This window comes from Aptenodytes forsteri, unplaced genomic scaffold (assembly GCF_000699145.1).
Source record: "Aptenodytes forsteri isolate BGI_AS27 unplaced genomic scaffold, ASM69914v1 Scaffold143, whole genome shotgun sequence".
In the NCBI taxonomy this organism is placed as follows: domain Eukaryota; kingdom Metazoa; phylum Chordata; class Aves; order Sphenisciformes; family Spheniscidae; genus Aptenodytes; species Aptenodytes forsteri.
In genome coordinates, this window is record NW_008794951.1 from 2343894 (window position 1) to 2350279 (window position 6386).

The window sequence follows — 6386 nt, forward strand, 5'->3', positions numbered from 1 at the left end:
TCTGTCTGGAAATTGTAGAAGAAATGTGAATAAAAGATAATCTGTTAAAAAAAAAAAAACACCAGCTAACCCAGACTTCAGGTAAGTTTTAAATGTGCCCATGACATATATGGTTGTTAAATTACACATAGAAATAGAGGGAAAGAAGCCGGATCCATTTGTGCCTTCCCCGTACAAAGACAACCTCTGACAGCTGCCAGATAGACAACTTTTCCATGAAAATAAACTACACACTTCCAACACTAACGTTTTGCCTGCACACCGAATTCCAGTAACGTATCCTCTGCTTGAGGTACAATAGGGCTACTCGTATTACAACTCAAATCCAAAACTTTGTAAGACGATAGCAGTCTGCTGCTGCGAGAGCTGGCAGAAGCACAACGCTGAGGCAGCTCCACAGTCAGCTGTGCATAAAATCCACGTATTAGCTTGTGCGTTAGATATTTGGTCTTATTCCGGAAACGCTGTAGTTCACACTTGACCTCATAGCTGAGATTTTCTAGGTAAATGTGTTTAACGGAAGAAAACGTGACATAGTTTCTAGGGTGTGTTTTTGAGTGCGCAAGTGCTGACAATGCCATGGCAGAGAGTTCAGCCCATTTCCAAAGCTGACTCGGACCTTGGAAGCCCAGATTCGTAACACTTCTGGGTGTCCTGACTGACGTGACAGAATTGGCTTTTTTTTTTTAAACTTGTGACAACAAGACATGGAAAGGCTCTGGAGACCAGACTCCAGGTGCAGCGGCACATTACGAACCGTTGGTCACAGAGCCTAAGAGGATTTTGCACTCCCGGGTTCATTTCCGCCCTCCCAGTTGTTCCACTCAGCTGTTTGCCTGGCCGCTGTCTACGCGAAACTGTTGCCTCATCAGAGAAGGGGGGAGGGCCATTTGTTTTCTAAGGGACTGGTTTCATTTTTTTCCCCCCCAAACCAGGTCATTTCTCAGATGCTAGTTAAGAGTACAACCACATAGGCAATTCAGTCAGCGCAACTGAAGGTGCGGTACGCTCCTGTAGAGGCCAGGAATGTTTCTGCTCTGCTCCAGTGACAAGAAAATAGGGATTTCTTAAGCCAGCCGTGCCCTGGGAGGATTCCTAACACAGATCATGCAAATAGCTGCCATAAACCAGTTTATACAGCACGCATCTAAGGAGCAAACGCAATGATCTCTCAAACGGTGGGTAGGAATATAGGGGGCAGAAAAGCGGCAGAAGTTCTTAACGGTGGTATTTGTTGTCTTTATGGGGGACAAGACTGGCTCTCTTGAAGAGCCTAGCTTCTGCATTTTCCCCATGAACTGATCATGCTTCTGGGACTGAGCCTTCCAGTTGGTACAAGAGGGAAGACGAGATGAAAAGCAGTTCCTCTGCGAGCACACCACTTCTTTCTAAGCTAACAATTCCAGAATGGGCTTCTACCATCTGTTCAGACTTCGTGAAGAAGTCAGAGAACATCCCGAAGTTTCTATGTAGTTTTAGCACTCTAGCATCCTTTCCAGTACAATGAAAAAATGTAAAAGAAAAAAATATTGTTATCCAAGCATGATAAGGAAATAGAGATATTTTAAAATTCTGGCCTTCCTAGAAAGGATTTATATCTGATAGAAAAGAAGTTCTGAGGAAAACTGTAGGAGAAAGTATTCTACAGGACTATGTCCTCTCTCATAAAAGCTACTCCTTAAGAGCTTCAAAGTCCACCATTTCTGATATTGAGCCCAATTCAGAGATGATTTAACAAAGACTTTGGAACAGGGACTTTTACTATGCTTGATCCAAAGAGAGCTCTTGATCAGTCACCCAGTTAAGAAATGTGCAAGGAGAGGGTAGATACCAATTCCATGTCTGAATTAATGGCCAGAGGTTCACCACTAGAGAAGATCAGAATAAACTCAAGCTGCCAGATGGCTGATTCATTCTTCCAGGCAGGAGACCTATGCTCACGCTGTTTCCTTTTCTTTGAGGGCAGCGGAATAGGAACCCCCCTCTGCAATTCCGTTTCCTCTTTTCTATTAAAAAAAAAAAAAAAAAAAAAGGCAAGCCACAATCCTTTACCATTCCTTTTATTTTTTAAAAGGATTTGCTTACGAGAATTGGAAAACAAACCAGAATTTGTATACTGGATTTGTTCCAAGGTGAGGTGGTAGCTTTGATGGCCTATATTAAATAAGCCACAGCCATATTTTTATCTGTTTAGTGGGGTACAGAGGGGAAAAGCAGTCTTCCCAGTCAGATTTTTTTTTTCCCCAGATATTTGAAACTGGCTTAGTCACTCCAGGGAAATCTGCTCTAAATCCTTTTGGAGATGAGCTATTACATAAGAAACAAAAATAAAGACCAAAAAATGGGTTACTTTCCCATAATTTGCAGGAGAGAGATTGCAAATCAGTAGCTCCTTAGGCCTTTCCCTGTTCTGTGAATAATTTCTTCCTTTTGCGATTTACATAAGTCTCCCTTGTACGCCCCTATTTCTCGCCAGGTCTTTCCAGAACACCTAGCTCAAGTCTGAATTTTCTTTGATTTACTAAGTTCCTGCCTACCGTGCTCTCAGACCTGTAAAGGAGCACAGAATCACAGTTTGTCCTGTATCACTAAAAAGGAAGGAAGTTTTAACTCCCCTTCATTACCAGCTCTAGAAATGAATAGAACCCGTCAGTCACAAATACCTTCCTGCTAATTGCGTTATCAGCAGCTTTATTCAGTCGTCTGTGCCACTTGTTACCCGAAGCCCCGCGCTCATTCCCCTATTTGAGGTGAGGTGCTCTTGCCGTGTCTCGTTCTTTGAGGTAAAAATCCATTAGCCATGTTCTAAAGTTTTCATCACCAAACCGTGTAAAGGCCAGACCAGTTATTGGTAGGAAATAATGAAAAGCCCTTCTCCTAGCTTCAGTCAAGAGGAGTTGCTTTCACTTGAGGCATCACCTCACCCTATGTACAGGAAAGAGTAAGCGTTACCATTCAGGCCACCTCTCTTGGATCCGGGACATGATCTGCTCCAGTTTCTAGATGTAGGGAGGCTTTGGGAGACACAACCAAGACGTTCTTGTGTCCTGTAGCTAAGTCCAGGCAGAGGGATCACGAATCAAGGACCATTTTATGAGTCGGGCACCATGACAGCATCAGTGACAAAGTCTGTGGAAGAAGCACAGGAACCAGAGAAACACGTTTCAAATTGGGTGAGCTGGGTAAGTGGAAGGGCACGGCTAAAGGCAGGGAAGAACAGACTGTACGACAGGAAAAGGGCTGGGGTGAGAAGCAGGCAAGAACTGAAATAAGGTCAAGCGGGCCCAACAGCAGCAACTAGGACTGAGCAGGGGAAGCAGCTTTAGCTAAACAACAGCTAAAAAGCAAACAGTGAAGCCACATCATACTCTTGGTGTGCAGGGCAACTCACCTGTCGGGAACAGAAAGCAGTTCTCAGCTGGTCAGATTTCCTGGGGCCTCCAGCCCCCCTGAGACTGACATGGAGCCGGAGGGGGTGCTTGAAAACGGGAGGAAGGAGGCTGCCTTGTGGTTAGATGAGGTTAGAGCGGAACTGGGACAGAAACGTCATTATTCAGCTCAACCTTTGCCCAAGATCATAGAGCAAAACAATTCTAAACGATAAAGTCAAATACATTTATGTTTAAGCTTTGAAGAAAATCCTCCATCAAATGAATGGGACAGCTCTCTTCTGTATTTGCAGGCAAACACCAGGTTTGGACAATGACAGTGGATTGGTTTATCTTGGTCTTTTCCCCACAAACTACCGAGGCTAGAACTTAGAGGGTTAAAGTGGGAGTATATGCAATGGGGTGTTGTTACTTACATGACAGATAAGGTCAAGGAACAGATTACTCTTTCAGATAATAAGCTTGCATGGTTTTTTGGGGCTGACCTACCACATTCCCAAGATCCTACATATATCCCTAACACGGTTTCCTTTGGTTTAGATTTCATCATCAACCAACTTCAAGGTTTCTTTCAGACAGCGCTTCTGAGGGAAGTCCCCTCTCCTTCCAATCGTGTCTGGGGCTCAAGGCCATTCTTGCTGCCTCAACTCTGACACAGCGGGAGGTGGAAGCGAAGCAAAGCAAAGTGTGATCTTGTCATTAGCTGTGATTTAGACTTTTTTGTAAGTGGCACAATGCATAACAAGTAGCAAGGAATACAACAGTTTATGACACCTTGGTGGCTTGCACAGATGTTCAAAACCGTTAAGATAAAAATACTTCTTTTAGACTGTAACTTCCTTTAGCGTGATTGTAGAAATCCTGCAAAGCCTCAGTGCCAGCAGCTGTGACCGAAGTGTTTCCCCTCCACGGCAAAGGGCACTCCTGGGACACCCGCCATAAGCCCCAAGGACAGCAATTCCCAACCCGGCTCCCCCAGGGCCTACCCTTACCTCCATTCTCTGTACCGCCGGTTCCAGCTGTGAGCCCAGCAGAGGTGAAGCTTCCAACTTGGGACACGGGTCTTCCTTACAGGAACTTGCAATTGCCGAGTAAGCCGTTACAAAGCAACTGTTAACAAAGTTACAAAAGGGCTAAATTGTGATGCAGAGATGGGAGTCAAAGTAACGTTACTTTTGGTACATTCTGTTTTGCAAAACACCAGAAGAGACATTGGAAGCAACAGTTATTTTTCTGGTGGCTTGTACCCTACCAACAGAGCTCCCGTACTGACTCCAGCAGCACCACACGGGGTGGTTATGCAGGACAGGGAGGTAAAGTCAATCCCAGACTCAGAAGGCTCTCTCTGTTACAGAAGAGTTAAAAGGAAGAGACTACTGTAGCTTGACACCCACTTTTGAAAAGCTTGTACTTAGAAGATTAACTATTTGGCTTAAGTGGTGACTCTCATCATACCATGAAAAACTAAGTAACATAAGAGAAATTGTGTCAAGAGCTTTACAGCAAGATCTAACTTCGTAAGATCAAAAAGACATAACATGAATAAATTTAAATGCTCTCTCTCTTGGTAATTTCTGGAACTTAGATTAATTCATTCTCCAAAATTTGCAGGTGACCATATGCGTTTCTACTAAACTTGGCTTTTCAGCAGTTATTGTAATGATTCTCCTCGATGTTTTCACAGTGGGACTCTGCAAAAGTGTTTTTCATTTTTTGATGGTAAATGCCATTTTTCAATCTAAGAGCAAAACCCTAATTCAAGTATCTCTCTAATACATTTCCAGCAATTCTAACTTATCAAGCATTTTATCTCAGCCATCATCAATAGCTGTTCAGGCTATAAAACTGTGAATTAATAATTATCCAAAGGCAACCAAGTAGTTTTTACCTACCTTGAAATATTACGTACTCACAATATAATTAATACCATTTTTTCCCCCAATTTTCCTTGGGGTTTTGTTTATCCAAGCCATTTATAACTGAATATATACCATCTTCTTTCCTGTCCTAGGAAAAAGCAAGTTCTTTTGATAAGTTGGTCAGAGAGGCATATTCTCTGAATTAATGGTCATAGTTTTACTGTAACATTGATGTCAGTATTGCTCAATAGGAATTCCTGGTTAAGAAAAAACTAAAGATAAAATCTGAATGTCAGCAAAGGTTCTTTATTATCACAGGTCATTTGCCTCCTCACAGAAAGCCCCATTATAATTACAGCACACTAATTGCTGTACGGCAGCATCAGTACGTCTCTCGAAGCAACGTGACACAGTGGCATTCGCAAAGATGGCAAGATACTTTCAACCACCTGCATCAGTGCGAAGGCATGGCAGGGTCATGGGGGAGGAAAGATTTTCTTGATCAAATTTCCGAGCTACTCAGTAAAACTGATGCATGTAAAACACACGCAACAATAGTAATAGGGAGAGCATTCACTCATACTTCAGTTCCATGAGGAATGAAGGTGATCTCACTAGACTAGCTCTTCCCATTTGACTAGATGGAGAAGACGACCATCACCCTCCACCAAGCGGGTTCAAGAGCTAAAGCCAATCCAGCCGTTCTGCACGAGGCAGGCAGTGAAAAGCCTCTGGGGCAGCAGTGGGAGTGCTTCTCCAGCCCGCCCTTTGGCATCTAGCCTTCTCGCTGATAGGCGTCAACCGTGTGCTAAGCAGAGGGTAAAAAAGAACACCGCATAACAACTCTCTGTTCACATACTTACCGCCACAGAAAAACACTGCAAAAGCCAGGAAAATCTCCAACTCCTTCTTCGCCCTATGAAGGGCCGACCTTCCCTTCAGGTAGGCCTTACACATCGTATGCTAGAACTTGCACGTCTTCACAGGCGGAACAGATTCTCTTCTGAGTAGTTACTAAATACTGTGGCAGCAAATGTCACCACTCCTTGTAACATTTAATCCTAGTGTATAACACTTCAGCTTGAAGTTTCACATGAGCACGGTAATCAGGTGTCTGCATTGACCTCCCACCCAGTTA